Here is an 18,112-nt window from a genome sequence, read left to right on the forward strand (position 1 = left end):
GGGCTTCCATACTGACCCCCCCTGTCACCTTGCACAAACACACAACAATTGAAGGGTGAGAGGCACCTTGCTCCCTGCTGTCAAGCTGGTAACCTCTGGATAATTGATTGCCTGATAATTTGGCATGGCCAGATCCAAGCTGGTCGAACTGACTACCGAGCTATAAACCATGACATGTGGCCAGAATTCAGCCAGTCAACCGACTCCAAAGCCTTCGTTAAACCCAGGTAGAATACCTGACCAAGCAAGGAATATATGTCATTCACTTGTTTGGCATGTCTGACCTAAATTTTATGCCACTGGGAAGACACGAGTTGGGCGTGTTCGGGATGGGACCTGGGTAAATAGCAGTCCCAATTGATTTTGCAGGTTATCCAGGTCAACAACATTAGATAAGTTACAAGCCATGATGATGATGGACCCTCTAAGTCAGTTACAAGTCAGTCATATTCTGCCCAATGGATATCGTACCATAAAGGGCATTTTAAAATTTTCTGCCATATTCAAAGGGACGAGTTAAAAAACTTAGCAGCAGTGGTTCTGGCAAATGTGAAGAACGATGCCAGTCCCCACAGAAAGTGTTCTGCAGTGTGTAGTACTGTACACAGATATTCTTACTGGGTCATTAGTTTGCTAGCTCTCAGGTCGGGACTTCAATTCATGATAGAATGTGATTGAATCTTACAGTATTTACAAAGAGAATAGATAGCTAACTTTACAGTGACAGGGAGGGTTGCGTAGTTTCTTCTCAAAGTGAACAAACAAAATCTCTGAAGTTTAGGTTGGCGGCACTTGTGTCCGGATAATTGTAACATTTTTCCCGGGCATATCTTGTAAAAGAGAAATACAAGTAACTTACATACAGCATTTAATTACAAACAACAAACAAAGATGGCTATCTCACAGAAATTACAACCTCGCTGAAATTCTCTCACTGCACAGGGAATGCTAACACACGATTGATTGTCTGTCCGGTTGGAAGTTGAGGCACGAACAAGATAACGTCGTGTTTTCATATTTGATTTCTAAATACTCACCCGCAATTCTCTTTTGGCCCTCAATGATTGTATAATACCTTCGGAATAGTTTTGTGACTGGATATTTATACAATAGCCGAGGCCAACACTTACACTTTCACTTTTTTCTTTTGGTTCATTTACTTTGCCGTTTAACGTTTATGAAATGGGCATAGTTAACATTTTTGTCATGGTTCAGCTGTCCGTACCGCCCAGAGGATAGAAAGGTTTACAAGCCGGGGAGCATGGAATAACACAAACAATGACTTTTGGGAGTAAAGCCCTCCAACAGCAGACCTGTACAGTTTGTTTGGGCCGGAAAATAGCCACCTTTGTGGCTTAGAAAAACACACACAAAGACTTACAAATGAGAATATTTGGTCCTTATTCATACATAAAGAACTCTCTAGCCGTCCTACTGTGAGAGAACCAAAGTTCGAAATTTTGAACGAAGAGATAATGACTTCCAGTTGTTATTTGCCTATTCTGTCCGTGACTTGTGAATTGTTCAGGTAAAGTTTTTTTACAACCAGAATTCTCCACAAGGGAACTGAAACGGGCGGGCCACCACTCTATTTTCAAGCAATTTGAATAATCATACAAAAGAAAACATTTTCACGATGAGGAAAAATGCAAATTATGATGCATTGTTATGTAAATCAACTACCCCCCAAGGTATGGAGAACACTACCCACTTTCCAAATCTAACCATCCATTCATCTTTCCCATCCTCATATGACAGCGATGGCATGGCAACCAACTTGACGTATCTTTGCAACCTCCACATTACTGCTCATCATCTTTAAAATTTGCTGCGGCAAAAAACCACGGAATAAAACTCGGTCACCCGGAAGGGAGAAAAAAAACACACTCACCCACACATGTAACCTAATTCTTCAGAAGACATGGACTCACAAAGAACACAGTACAGGAGAAAATGTTATTACATTTGTGATGATACACAGATGGGTAGAATCAAATTCAATAAGGAGAGCGTCAACCATTTTTCAAATCACATCCCTTTGAAAAATTCTGTGAAAGATGGACTTTGTCTGTTCTCTGTTCGACCAATTAATTAAAGCATTTTATATTGAAATTTTACTTTTATGGAAAATTGAAAATGTAAGTGAAGCATGAGTAAAAAAGTCACTTTGCCGGAAACAATAACGGCTTTACCACCAATTGTTATGCTGCTGTAATACACACTATCCTTAAATTTCCGGAATTGGACGGATGTGACATACATCAATATGGATCTGCCTTTTGGTGTTAATTAAAAATAAACATGGCAGGTTAAAATGTGGCCATCCGTTTTAGTCACTTTATTTGATACAGAAATATAATGAGACAGAAATAGCCTGTAAAGAAATTATGCCATACGGCAAACTAATTGATATGATAACAGACAATTTGTCACGCTGTTGATTGGAATTCAAATCCTGGTATGGATTTGCGATATGTATGCGACGTATAAGCAAGGGCACTCAAATTTGACCCGCAAATCCGTTAGCAGTCACGGAGCGAGCGGTGATAGATTCCGTGGCTTTTCTTCTGCGGCACTGACATGTTACGGAGTTTCCTCGATGACGAGTTAACAGTCCACGGATTGAAATGATAGATGGGCAGATGAACGGCCCTAACAGCTTACGAGTTCCGCAAAGATCGCCGCGTGCATAATGGTGGCATATTTAAAATTCTGCGCACAAAAGCGCCTCTTGGTGTTGGCGATGAACGAAACTGAAAACTGATGGCATAAAAATAGAATAATCTAATATTTTCAATTGCAATTGATTTCTAAGGGTTTCAATTGATTGAGAATTGAGCTTCTTCCAGAGTAACATTTCACAGGCATCTCATCAAGCGTCTTTGCAGTTAACAAAAGCCGAGCTCCCTTCATAACCAAGTCTGTAACGACACAGGGTGGTCAAGCGATAAAAAACAAAACAAGTACCAATCACGACATTACATTTTTTTATAAGACCTGAATATGAACCGAGCAACACCCTGTGATGAGACACGCCCCCTCATTGATCACCATTGTGTGGTTTCCATAGCAACCACTATAACGTGACAAGCATAAGTGGTGATTATGCAGTGCTGGGAGAGAGGTTTCTGTGTTACAAATTGGCTCTATGGTGAAATTGGCATATTGGCATCCTTCCACCAAAATTAAGGCTGAGAGTTTAAATATCATTGGAACCGCGTCTCTGTTCGATTCTTCCCTTAGGGAAATAGAGAAATCTCGCCATATCGACATTTTTGTCAAAAATTTCAACTCAGACTGGCTTCAATGTTGATAACTTCTCTTGAGTGAATAAGTTGCTGCTTTTTTTTGATTCTGACATTTTTCACAGGCGGTAACAAAATACCAATTTTAAAACAGAAAATTACTGGTTTTGTCATTGACATGTACAATGGTGAATTCAAAAAGATAAATACGGCCAAATAATGAAGAAACCAATTCATCTTGTCATGACACACACAAACGCACTGTATTTATTCAAACAAGACAGGCTGTTGAAGCAATTTGCATAATATGATCCTTACAGGCACAAAACAACAAACCAATTATCAAACTGAAATATCTAATGAGGTGTATTCAAAATTTGTAATGTCTGATCTATAGTTTAAGGGTAAAGAGAAAGTCGTCTCGGAATTCTTCACACATAAAATGATGATTTTTTTTTTCACAGTTTCACTTTTCTTGTTTTATTTTTTATTTCTATGGAATTTTCTTTTTCTTTTTTTCTGTCCATGAGATAAAATGAAAGAAATATCTCACATGTGCGAGGAAATCTACAAATGTACAAACACTATGCGTCAATTTAAATTCAAACAATCCATACAAGCAGTCGGGTCAAATGATGTTTGGATTGATGATACTGTGTGTGTTTGATTGCGATTCTTCTAAGGAATTCATCTCTTTGAAGCTGCATATACACGTCAGATCAAATACAGCTATGATATCAACACTCAAGAACTCACTCTTAAGTGCATGTGACAGCGCAAACACCTACAGAATATCTACATGTTTACTTACATCAGTATACTATGCGATAATTTACACGCACACACCGAAAGCTGACGGCTCCACCATTCACAGAGCAGTACGGCAGAGATGAAAAAAAAATCGACACGCTCATGCACACACACACACACACACACACACACACACACACACGCTCCACACAACCTGCTTGACAATTTGTCACATATTCACTCGGGTAATGAAAATCTATGCTTCATGGTGTAATGACGGTCCCTATCCAAACACGCACACTGTGTACGTAACATGTATAGAGTATATTGACACAGAGTAAAAATAATGTGCCCTAGCCATATAGCTCTAGTCACTACTGTGGAACTGTAAACAACATTCAACTGCCCAATGCAAAGCCGAGTAACCCACACTTGACCTCCGTAGCTCTAAACAACCTTTTCTTTGTACAGCTTTTCATTTCTGAATGCCTCTTTGGGTGCACGCAAGAGGCAATCGTGCTACTACACTATCCTACAGCCTACAGAGAGCCCCATTTCTTGAGCAAACCGGGACGCTAATGACGAAATCAATGAAAGTTGAGATGGGTAAAACCAGACGAAGTTAGCAGCTGAAACTATACCACCTTCATTCACTGTGGATTATTGCACAGTAAGAAGCCATGGAAGATTTTTTCTTTATCTGTTCATTATGAATTCCGAAAATTCCAAGCCCTGTGCCACAATAAGACATGGTCCGTTAAACTGGGTGTGATCACAAGAAATTTACAGCTGCGTAGGTATATACACAATTACTGGCACACGTACGTGGACAGAATGCCTATCTTTCGACAGACTTCAATCATTTTGTCAATAATAAACGACAATATCAATACACATACACCACGTACTGTACTTTAGTTCACCTAGTTTGATATAGGTACACATTATGACTTGGGCGAGTACAAAGACAAAGGCAATGACAAACACAATGAAACTATGTGCAACATTGACGGTCAAGTACTGACCTAGAAATGGTTGCCAAAATTCTCTGTACGTCTGAGATCATCGAAACGCAAGCTACATTCAAGCGCTATTATACATGGTGATAGAAAAATTTCTGGGACAAAGATTGACTTCTGGTTGATTTCACATCCTATGCCGGATTTTCTTTGGTCAGGAACACACAAATTCTGGTCAAAAAGAAGAAACTATGGCAGCCCTACCTTGTGAGAAACCGATCCTTGGCCTTTGGAGTAACTTCTGAATCTACTCTGTGGCTACCGCGCCGGTCATAAATTGAAACGCTAAGCTCATATAAACAATGATAACAGCTCTTCTATCACGGCCTCGTGCAATGAAAAGGTGTCTGAGTGCCCCCATTCGGGCTTTTGTTCACAGATTTCTAAAAATCACACACTTAGTGTATTACGCTTACGCTCCGCTATATCTCTCAGTGTCTTCTTTTTGGCTGTCTCCGTTCCGCTTGGATAAACTCGGGACAGCAAATAAGGCACAACAATGGAATAATCCCTCTCAAAGGGCTTGGCAATTTAGCTTACCTTACTGACAGCGCCACACACTGACCTAAAGGTGGCAAAAGGATTGTGTCCCCACTCCATGCAGCCGCTTGACTTACTGTAACGTTTCAGACCCCTGACTCGGGCGTCATAAAAAAATAACCAAAAGAATTCACAGTAGCGCCTTTCAAGTTTCTTTTCAAGATTTTCTTGTTGTTGTTCTTTTTTGTTCTTTTACTGACTTTCGGAGGAACAAAAACACCAAAGGCAATTATTCTCACAGCAGAGTCTGTTATCTATGGCCTCAGACACAATGCACAATGCAATATTGACCATACGGTTCATGAGGAGGGGTGTGCAATCCGTTTTGTTTTTTTCAAAACTGTTCATCTGGAAAAAGAAAGGCATTCTTTTAGCTAGATTGATGGTTACAGATCACAAATTTCTGTATTGAAGTAGGCGACTCACAGCAACTGATAAGACAGCTTAGCTGATTGAGGTCAGCTTTCACTTAAACACAACCATACCTTTTTAACCCTTTGAATGCTGTAATTTTTCCCATCAAAATTTCAGTGCAACATTTTCCCAATTTTTTAAATTTTTCTGTAATTTTTTAATAGTTTTGGACCAAATGGTCATAACTTTTCATTGGCTAAAGTTTTTGACCAAAATTTTGTGAAAAATCTGATAAAAGTTGTCTACCGGTAGTACTGAAAACAATTGTTGCCGTTATATTCTATAGAAGCAACAAAAATTGACTTCAGTATTCAAAAGGTTAAGCCTTGCAATCGCCATTATGGTGCAATTGTCTGCATATTGGCACCATACTGAAACATTCACAGGCATTGTACAAGAACTGTAAAGTGTGTCGTTTCTTTGTCAAACAACATTCGGGTGGCCAAGCAGCGTACAAAGTCAAGACAAAGTTCTTATCTTTTCATCCCAACATTTTGGTTCGAGCCAATGGTTTTCAACTTTGACCTCTGCAGGGGCAAGGAAGTCTGTAAACACGTAAAAAGACTCAGAGATCACCATTTCTGGTCATAATATTTATTCAAAACTGGACGAAATCCTTTTGTACGGTATCCAAGACACCACGTAAATACTTTAATTGGCGAATGGAATGAGATGTCAATTTCATGGATCACGGTCACAGCTAGCTCATCATGTCTGAACAAAACCCTTGGAAAGGCATAACATGACTACAAAACCAAAGAGCGAAAAGATGTACAGAGAGAGAAAGGGATGTACACACACACACATTGACTCAAAACAACGAATATTTTTAATATCGCTGAGGTTATTCGCGCAGAAAAATAGTGTCATTTCATGCTGCAAATTACCCAGTATGTTAAATAGTCGAGGGCATCTTAGCAAGGGCCTGGTAATAATACACTTCAAATAAAACTGGCCCTCTGGCCTGTTTCTTTTTCTCGTGCACGTACATAGCTTGCAAATGTTAACAATTACTGCTAACATTACGGCTGGGGCAATTTACCGCAACCAAAGCCATACATCTGGTTTGCGGTGACCTCCTGACTTTGTCTAATTATTCGCATTCACTAGTCAAATATGTCACTGTCCTGTATGGAATAGCAATTTGTACCGCACTCACTGCAACCATCGTGGGAACACGTACAGAATATCAATCGATTCCGCATTCAAATCATCACCCTTTTTCAGCTTGTTTATTTGTGTTTATCACATTACTAGCATGTGTATACCTGCACATGATACTTGTAGACGCATATCAAATATATACAATGTATTGATGTTGATGTGCATGGTAGAAGCAATTATTGTCCATGTAGACATACTTGCATGTTTGCAAATACACATGTATGTATCTGTGCATGTGAAAGTATACATCTGTTTAATGTATCATAGTATGTAGGCAAATTATGCATACACAATGATATAGATCTACAGGTAAAAATATATACATAATTAGAGAATATGCATGAATGGTTATTTATATATGTACATGTATGTATGTACCTGTATGTATGTACATGTATGTATGTATATATAGTTGTATACATGTACATGTATGTATGTAATACTATATTATAGGTCTGTGTATTAATTCATAATATGCATGATCTATGAACTGTTGTTGATGTACTTGTATGGCTGAAAAGCGATTCATATCACAGTAAAAGCTTAAACAGATACACATGACTTTGCACATTATTATGCAGACAACATGACTGGCCTCTCCTGGGATTTAAACTTGTCATAAATTCATTACCGGTCAAATAAAACAGATCTCTACAGATCTGGCGAACAAAACACGTCTTTTGTCACCATAAATTACACCGATTCCTCAGGACACTCATGTTTTCAGTCGTGGTGTTGCAAGTTAATTGGAATTATAGAATCCTGAACAGGCTGAATCACATGTTAGTGGCAGCATGTATCTTCTCTGGAATGGGAGGCACACAGAGGACAAATATTCAGATGACCTTTCACCTTTGGTTGCTATGGCAGTAACTTCCCTTCCGCTGTTAAAGTCACAAGAAAACACTCATGGATATATTTTTTGATCAAGAATTGCAAAATAGTCGATGATAAGTTATTGATGCACTTCGGCATGAAATTTTTCTTATCAGAACAATTAATTCCATTGCTACTCGACTGGTAAATCTCCCTGAGTGAACAGCGGGGGAAAAAAAGGGCAGACGACAGCAGATGTTTTTGACAGATAGTTAAATGGATACAGGATTTTTGAGCGGAATACCAATGCCTAATGCAAGTATGTTTTGACATTCAGTGCTCAAACATGGACAACATCAGACATGCATCCTTGAGTGGACTTCATCGGTTCAGCGTTCAAGTTTCTGGTTTTACTGCTTGGATGAGCACAGAGGTCCCAACAGCACTTTTTTTCCTTTCCAAATAAATAGAAATCGGCAGCTCCCTGAAACAGGCTTGCTTTAGGAACTAACTGTACTTGTTTACACAGAGCTATGATTTGCATTTGACCTGCCTCACAGGACGTGACCTTGTTGAAAGTTGACAGTCATGTTGGGCGTATTTCATTATTTGTATTGGAGGTCATCTACTGCATCTTTCAATAGAGAGAATTGAGAAAAATGAAATAGTTTTGACAAGAGAATGGTCCCTGTGATATTTTGCTGGTTGCGGATCTCCGGAATGAATTGCTCAGATAAAAGGATTTCAGTAGGAATGTGAAACAGCCATACACTGGTTCTGTCAGTCACTGCCTACGGGAGACACAAGGCTTAATTCTAAACATACATATATATAGATACATGATGCAGCACAGACGCAAAGTCACTTCAAGCAATATACTACTGCTAAAAAAACCCTGTCGATATTTTGTCCATGCACACATGTTCAAACTCAATCTTCCTGTGGTTCTTCTCCACCTACTTTGAATATGTCTGTAGAGTACAACAAAACATTCGCGAAGATGTATCAACACATGTTGCAAATTGAATATTTTATTTTCCAAAGGCTCTGAAAAAAGTGGGATGGCAATTGCCCTGTTGGTATGGAATAACAACATCTTTGCCGGGTGCTTGCTGCCTCTTAAAACGGTCTTCCCCGAGGCTTGTTGTCTCTGCTAATGGAATCTGTAATCCTTTTCGCAAAACAATGGGTAAAATCACGGCACGAAACAATGCATTAATTACCAATGGTGAACTTCTGTTACACTTTCCGATCAAAAAGCCGGTCTTGTACAAGAGTCCTTTTTAATAGTTAGAATTTTTTTGCCTTCCAGGAACTGGGAAAACTGTTTGCATGTTTTGTACTTTCACATTCAATGCTTTGGGAGAAACTGAGTTTGAGAGTCCGCACATTGTATCTGACAATTTTGATTGCTTTCATACAGAGGTGGATGATGACTTTCACCTCCCTGATTGTAGAAAATGAACCCCTCCACACCAAAGCCATATTTCAACCTTTCACCATCATGGATTGACCCAAACCTTTTATCATTAACTATGATCATGGGCCTCTTCATGTTTTAATAGGTAAATCAGGGTGATCAAGTAAAACATCACACTTGTCTTCTGTCTGTCTTCAAGTCCTGTCTTTCTGCAGTTGGTGCAAATGAGGCAATTTTCATATTACCTAACCAACCCCCCGACCTTTTACTTGACCTCAAAATGTCAAAACCTCTAAGAAAACTAACTGTAAGACGGCATAATTGGACCAAAACGATAAAAATCTCCAGGTGGCCAAATGGGGTATCTATGTCCGTAATCCCCTTGTGAGGATAGAATAACTTTTCTATCAAGTTTCTTTCACCCTACAATAACTCTGTATTAAAAGGACTTTCTGCAGCTCTCTATCCATTTTTTTTCCATCCACAAGACACAGCAAAGTTCAAAGGGCACGCAAGTTGTGAAATAGGGTACTCTCTGAAGAGAGAGACTTTGTCGTTATCACTTTTCTTTTCATATTACAAAAACAACCAAAATTGACAAACCCCATTATCATCTCGACTGTTACACATGTCAGGTATCACAGTACCACCCACACGAGTTTGACCGGAAAAAACTTCTGTTTGATCATGTCAATTATGGCGTACTTTCAGTTGCTTATCCAATAACTGATGATATAGTCGTAAATGTCAAGCCTTCAAGAAAGCTAGACTGACATTTCTCTTTCCATCTTTCCATCGACAGTGTGGGCAGAGAGATGCTCCGGGGGCTGATGTGATCTAGGTAAGATTTTCCAACCTGAATAGCTGAATGCTTCTGAGAATCTTTTTTACGCATTGGGTATGCATACATCCAATGCTCTCAAAGTAACAGGACTGGCACAGCAAGAGATTAATTTTCATGGCAGCAGAAACTGAACACGGGGGGACAATGAATTCCAGAAGGGGGAACATGCGACAATAATCGTGGGCGCAGATACAGACAATATCACCCCGGAGTACAACACATGCAGATTTCATTTTGTATATGAGATCAATCTAACAAGGAATTTCAAGTGTAGAAGACAACATCAATTTTCAAACAAGTTTAATGACTGAATAAAATGATATAAAAGTCAATAAATCAGTAACAACATAGACGATATTTGCAGTAGACTAACTCTCTTTATCTGTGTGCATGTGTACATGTATAAAAATACACAATTCAGTATTACATACACATTCATACATATATCTTATGTATCTTCATATATACACACACACACACACACATATATATATATATATATATATATATATATATATATATATATATACACATATATATGTAAAATATAACTCAATCATATATATGTAAAATATAACTCAATCATATATATGTAAAATATAACTCATACATGTATATGTAAAATATAACTCAATCATATATAATATATGTAAAATATAACTCATACATATATATGTTATATATATATATATATATATATATATATATATATATATATATATATATATATATATATATATATATATATATATATATATATATATATATATACTTCAAGTAATGACTTGCAATGGATTTTTTCACAACTTGCATACATGCATACATAATGGCAGAGATAATGATATTTTTTGATTGTTTACAAGGACAGGAAGACACAGAAAATATCTGAGGAAAAAAAGCCATTCGGTTTAACTGTTTTAGTATTCTCCAAGTAGCTTGAGAGAGGACAGCAGTTGATCAGTATGCGTGTGTGTGGAAGTACACTGGATCAGTATGCAACAATGTCAATGTATTTCAGTCGGCCGATAACTTTGCGGAAAGACTCACTTTACAGAATTCTGTTTTCAATATCACTTCAGATTGCAAACATGATCTGCACACTAAGAGAAGCTATCTATGCAAATTAAATCTATAAGCTTCGTCGTACACTGCCAATATCAAATTGTTTCAATTTTCTCAAAAAAAAATTTGTATTTTTTTGTAAATATTAGAGTCCTAAAATTCAATAAATTTTGTGGAGAGGAAAAATACAGTGTCTGTCCAAAATAGTTCCAAAAGGCAGAAAAATAATGTACGTAATTAAAATATTGGCAAAGGGAAAAAAGGCCCATTGTCACATTTCATTTGACGATTGCAAAGAGTCGCAGGTTTGTTTTCCCTTGGAAGCCATTCCAGTGATAAAGGGATTCTTCACTCTACCTAATGAAAACACGGCACAGGAGATGTACTTAAATTAAAACATACATGACCGTTTTGTTGTGTGACATTTGAGTTCACCGGGTGATTGATTGTCAAAATATTCCGGCTTTCTGTTTTGGCCCCTGAATGGCCCTGCAAGAGCTCAAACTGTAATGGCTGATTGAAGTGATTACAGCACTTAGCTAGTCTCCAGGTTATATGTTCCCTTTGACCTTGGTTTGCTTTTTTTTTTTTTAAATGATGAAAAGAAGCCCAGCTTGAGTATTTTATGACAAGACCCCTCACCATTGCCAATGATGAAGCCCTTAGTGACCTAGATGGCAAATGTATACCACCCTTGCTCAAGCTACGCAAACCTCTTCCCTGATTGACAAGAAAAGGTGGAGGCATCACCATGGCAACACCAGCATCCCTACCTACCTACCTGACCACTTGGGCAGGAATCAATCTTTCACAGATGTGATATTCCGTGAAATCCTTCAAAATTCAACCTTTTTTTCTGTAAGATGAGATCATGACTGAAGAAGATTTCGAAGAAAAACAGGCTGTACATGCTCAGAAGCACTTACATATTTGACTGTTGTTGATTCGAGGCATCTGGCCCTCGTGGAATACTTCTTTGCTATTCTCCTCATTCAGAGAAGGGCCCCAAATACATAAAGTTTTTATCTGGTGCTGACAACCAGCCGACACAATGTACGACTACTTATCCAATTGCAAATCTGCATATTCCCATACAAATTAATTTATCTTTGACAGGCGCCATTTAGCTTGCCAGATGCATTGATATTAACGAACTAAAAATAAAACGAGCCAGAACTGTGCACACACACAATATCTCTAATCAAATTAATCAGCATAAATGAAAAGGAGGCTTTGGTATTTTACAAAGCGAAATCCAATACCTCATTTGAAAATTGTACATTGCATATTTATTAGATCAATGCAATAGTACAGCTCTTCAAAATATCAAAGCCATCATTAGAGAATGAGATTTGTGTGATTAGGACATGAAAAACGTCACAATTGTGATGGGACTAAGAAGCAGTTCACTTTTTTTGGATACGAAGAGTATGACATCATAGGCATTCATACCTAAGAACAGCCTCATTCCACAGTCTGTACGAAATCAGCAGCATCAATTTTTTACAGAAAATAAGAAAACTACCACAACAGGAAAGCAGGGTGATAAATTTTATTCACCAGTTTTACTAGGGTGAATGGCATTTTTTTTTGGTCAAAGGAAAAATATTTACTCGTGCGGTATGGGCATTTTTTGTTGGAGATGATTCTGAAAAAAAAATTGTACTTCATTGATAGTCCATCAATCATGGATTAATTGCCAACAAATTTTTTATGAGTGAGAGTTCAGATTTTACGCTTGACACTCCAATTATTGAAGGGCACAGGGAAAACACTTATGTTTACATAATGCTGCAGTGTAGTAACATTTTCACATAATTACGCAAAGCCGTTTTCTCTTGGCAGTTTGTTTCTCCCTCTCATACGGATCAAAAAGGAGTCCGTTTTTGACTTGCTATTGCGGCAGACAAAAACACCTTGAGAACGAAACAGAAAAAAATTCCCTGCGAGTCACCTTTCTTATTGAGAAAACCCCTCCAGGCCACAAGGAGAAAAATATCAAACAGCTTAGGGAGTCAATCCGTTGATCTCACAACCTATATGGAATTACAGCGTCTGTAAGGAGCCCTATTCAAGATGGTGAATAGCTCTGTGATCAGTGGAGTTGATGCCGATTTGAAATACGGCTGCAATAACATATTTGAAAAGGTAACTATTACAGTATTGCTCCGCGAAATATTTCGACACACAATTAAAGATTAAGGCAGAATGTGTACTGTTTTGTGGCGCTCTCTTAAATGTTAGAGCAAACATTTGGCATTGACGTCATTACAAACACACACAATCTGATTTGCCTGTAACCATCCCACTTCAAACAATCAGTACTTCTAAGGGCATTTCTAACTGCACTCATGTTATAAAAATATTCCTTTCATGTTGTTAATCAAATCCTCAGTCAAAAACAGCCCTCCCTCACACTCCTAAATAATTGCTGACTCTTTTCCTGCAGTGCAATACAAATATTCGCAATAATTACTCCAAACAAGTTGATTCACGTCTTTCAAGACCGCATTACTTGGTTTCCGAAAAATGTTTATGGCTGCGTTTTATATCGAGTTCCGCAGTAGTTGATTTATCAGAAGTTTTTTAAGCGTAGGTTTTAAGCGATGGCATAAATCAGACGGAGCTGGGCAACCCTCCTAGTTACAAATGCACGAGGCTGGCTGACTATCTTGTGAGGGTCAACGTTGAAGAGCTTTCTCCAGGTTCTAAATGAGGGGATCTTGAGGGGGTCACCTAAACCTGTGTTTACAGACAAATCTATCCATATGCTATCATATGTACAAAAGAATAATACAATACACAATACAAGAATGTATAAATTATGTATTGTTATTTAAAACTCATACAACCCCCTCCCCTCTGTTTTTCCCAATTCTCCAAGCCGAAACCGTTCTGACCTTGAACAACAGCTGATGTCAAGATTAATGGCTGCAGTAACATCATAAAATAAAATCATAAATATCAACACAACCATCTCCTACAAACAGTCATTGCCTTCTTATATTATTCAAAATCGCAGTAAAATTTCACAGTCTTACTTTTTGATATTTTATTTAATAAAGTTTTAATGTTTCATAATTCTGGTATGTGATCATTTAATTTTTTAATACGATATTGTATTTCTTTTGTAACATCAGTACCCGGAGAGTCAGCTCTAAATTCATGACAAACTCTGTGGTTACACAAAATCAATTTCCTTTTCTATTGTTCAAAGCAAAAGTATATTTTGAAGGTTTTCGTTGTAATATTCTAGCTGTTCTTTAATTTTTAAATTTTTTTTTTCGTTTCAATCATACACATGAGCAATTCCTTTGATGACAACCACTAAACATGAAATTTTAAAGTGGTATATTTCATCTAACCCAGAGGGCAAAATTTCAGAAACGTCCAATCAAAAAAGCAATGTTGGTGTGTGTTCCAGCCATTATTAATTAAATGACAAATTTTCTGCGATTGCCCCATAATTGTACAATTAGTGGTACATCTGATTTCTGCCACACTTAACGGCCGAGTATTTTTTTTAAAGTAAACCAGAGCAATACTTGCATCACTTTTATTTCATCAATGTGGTGTTCAGCAAGCTGGGAAAGACCGACACACGATTAAACAGCCAGTGATATAAATTTGCAAATTCCTGTACAAGGCACACATTTGGGATGGATTATAACAGCTGGCACCACAGTTCAAACTACAAGAGACTTTAATATTCAACGGATGGTCTGAACCCATTACTGTTGAAATTCATTTTTATTCACATCCTACATTCTCAATCTCATTAATGTAAAATTACTTGAAACCTTTTTTTTCCTGAAGAAATTAATACTCCAAGGTGATACGGATGATTTTAAAAGGATCATATGGGATACAATATAGTTTTTTTTCTTGCATTTTTTGCCATGATATATATTTGGATGAATGGGTACTCTACAAATTATGTGATATTTTCAGTGCATTTGGAGGAATGCAGTAAAATCACCAGTCATATAATGTTATTCTTTGGTGTCTACCGACCAAAGCTTCTCTGCTTATACAGTATTGCTCTCCTTCCTGCCTTCACAATGGAAGGAATAAGACCTCACAATCCAATTCACCCCATCCCTACTTAATCTTTTGGGCGCAGGAATTTAATAAAAAGCAGCTTTTGTTTTGTTTTAACCGAAAAGCCCCGAGTATTGACTGGTAAAACAACACCACTGACATCTGTTTCCATTGTCCAAACAACAAAACCATCCATATTTCACCAATAAGCAAACCTCTTATAAATCCCCACACTGCCAACCAATGAGACACATGCTTTTATCACCCCTCTGAGCTAAATGGCAAATGTACCCTGTAGCGAACAATAAAGCTCAACTTAATGATATCAAATACGGTAAATAAAGTAAGAATTATTGCAATTTAACTGGAGACTATACGCATTTGCTGTGCATTTTTTATTTGGCAGGTATTTTTTTCCTGAGCATAAAAAAATTAAATATTGACCGATTTTTATCAATTCTTGTATCGTATAACTTGAAGCTTGTTCACATTCAGATTATTTCAAATTTGACAGTATTTTTTTTCACCTGTTATTCTCAAAAATTTTAATTGAAAATGTCTACAAAGGTCTTTTTACACCTGCTGGGGGGAGGTATAGTCATACATGGATTTTTTTTTTCTTGATTATGAATTGATGAAAGAAAAGAAATTATTACAAAGAAAAACCATTCTGTATATTTCTGGTATGAATATTTTATTCTGTGTTCCTGCTGACTTCTCTCTACCTAAGATAAGAATAAAAAATGAACTGATTCAGCTCATAACCTCACATTGGTAAACCAAATGTGAGCTAAAAATTTACCGTTGCTGGACCAGGGTTAACTCAACTCTGCGTAACTACATAAAAGGCATTAGTTTCAGGCCATATGGAAGAGGTTTTTTAAAAAGTGAAAAGAATAAAATTTTCAGATGCTTTATTCCATTTTATTAAACAAGAAAATCATCACACAATGCTTTATCAGTGACTTTTTTCACCATAAAAGCATATCTTATATCCTGAACACCATTTTCCTTTACCATTGCAATTTGAAATTGATGTAAAAACTGGATGGAAAATATCTGCCGAGGATTTTGCCTAATAATTCTATTATTTTTCTTGCATCCAGACAGTTTCAATATTTGCTCAGTTCCCCGCTGTCCAAAATCAATAAGGATCATTGAAAAGGCCAGCGCAGGTTTTTTGTTTTGTTTGAATGACGTGTGACACGGCTATTGTGAATTACTTTGTATTCCACAATCTCTAACGTGAAGCCCACTGTTTAAATGGCCCCTACCACAGCTGTGGTATATTACGATCCCTGCCACATCATACTTTAATCACTATCATAAAGCACAGAGAACTCCCCCCATCACTCCTATTATAATTCCCCTCCCCCCCTCCATTTTCAACTCCACGTAAAATAAACTAATTTAGAGGGGACATTTTCATTAATAGTGCCAGCCGGTAATGTTGAAAAAAAAACTTTGCTTTTCAGATTTGGTTACACTTCACTAACTGTCTGATCACGTCTCATTAATATTTCATATCAATGGATGGCCGAACTTTAATTATAGTGTTTAGAAAATTTCATAAAAAAACGGCAAATTATACTTAAATTTATCACGACTGTTCCTTACTTTAACCTTGCCAACATCAATAAATAATGCGACTCCATTACGCTTACGCTACTGGTTTTACTCAATTTCTTCCTTTCATTTTTTTTTCCAAACCGGAGATGGAGAGACGCACGGTGCGCTGCGCTGGTAGCCGTCAGAAATTGAAATATTAATCATGTGTGGGCCACGACGCATAGCAACGCTTTGGAATCGGCGGTGATTTGGCACGGATCAGTGATGGCGATGTGCTGACAACGGGGCGCTTGCGAGTCCTTTTCGTCATGGGGTATGTTTTAAATGTGGTAAACACGTACTCGTCTGGTCATTTCTGGATGGGCTATATGGCATCCACAGTGAGCATGTAAGGGAAACAATCGTTCGCGTGCCACGCGAAAGAATAACGGTAGCTGCGTCTTCGGCGGCGGTACCCGGACAATGCACATACCAGCAAGAAATTTAACATTGTTTACCTTTTTTATTCCTCTCCGGTTAATTATATCTACGGCGATCGTCACGTCTGTTGAAGAAATACAAAGATGCGAAAAGTGAGAACATTAGAGATTGTGGGTGTCAAAGAATGGTATGCATCGCGTATCGTTCGGTCACTCATCGCTGAGCAGGCATCGCGAACACACAAATCATTGCCGACTACTCGATAATCAATTGAATAGGGGGAGAGAAAGAAAACGAACAGCGTGTGATTTAAAAATTAACATTCTCGCCGCGATTCGTTTAGAGCAAAAAAGGCATCCCTGTTGGTGCGAGACCGAGCCGGTTGGGCCGAATCTTACCTTGGACTCTCTGGCTGAGGTTCGGTCGGGTCTGAGCGGGGTCTTGCCTGGACAGCTGGGAGCGTCGAGCTGATTTATTCGGGGAAGGTCTTCAGGGTGACAGAAGCTGCATTGAGGAGAAATCTACTACAGGACGTATCACTAAATGGACTGAGCGTAAATCCGTCCGCTTACACAATTGGTTGCATAATCGCCCTTGTAAGCTTTAGGACATGAAAAGATACCTGTAATAAGGGTAACCATCAATAGAAGCTTCAACTGTTTCATATATAAAGTTATTTATTTCGATAAAATACTGGGAAAATTACATCGGACTAGTTTGTTTACGCGGACGTTGGACGAGTGACGCATGCGGTGCAGCAATACTGCGCACACTCAGAATAGCCCAGCTTGAATTAGTAAACTAGACG

At 37.9% G+C, this 18,112-nt stretch overlaps 1 protein-coding gene across 6 annotated transcripts in view; it reads right to left on the reverse strand.

Annotated features, from left to right (window-relative positions):
* The window catches only part of LOC139117281 (poly(rC)-binding protein 3-like), a 101,239-nt gene extending 83,398 nt beyond the window's left edge, over positions 1-17,841 (reverse strand). For 3 of the 6 annotated variants that reach the window (XM_070680247.1, XM_070680243.1, XM_070680238.1), the window contains exons 1-2: positions 17,703-17,839; positions 17,382-17,428 (exon numbers count right to left, since the gene is read on the reverse strand). The gene's annotated coding sequence lies outside the window, so the exon portion shown is untranslated. Of the gene's footprint in view, positions 1-5,218; positions 5,348-17,381; positions 17,429-17,702 lie in introns of those variants that run through there. The other 3 variants (XM_070680244.1, XM_070680239.1, XM_070680250.1) reach the window with 2 other exon arrangements.
* Between the last annotated feature and the right edge of the window lie 271 nt (positions 17,842-18,112).

Source organism: Ptychodera flava, chromosome 18, assembly GCF_041260155.1.
Source record: "Ptychodera flava strain L36383 chromosome 18, AS_Pfla_20210202, whole genome shotgun sequence".
NCBI lineage: Eukaryota > Metazoa > Hemichordata > Enteropneusta > Ptychoderidae > Ptychodera > Ptychodera flava.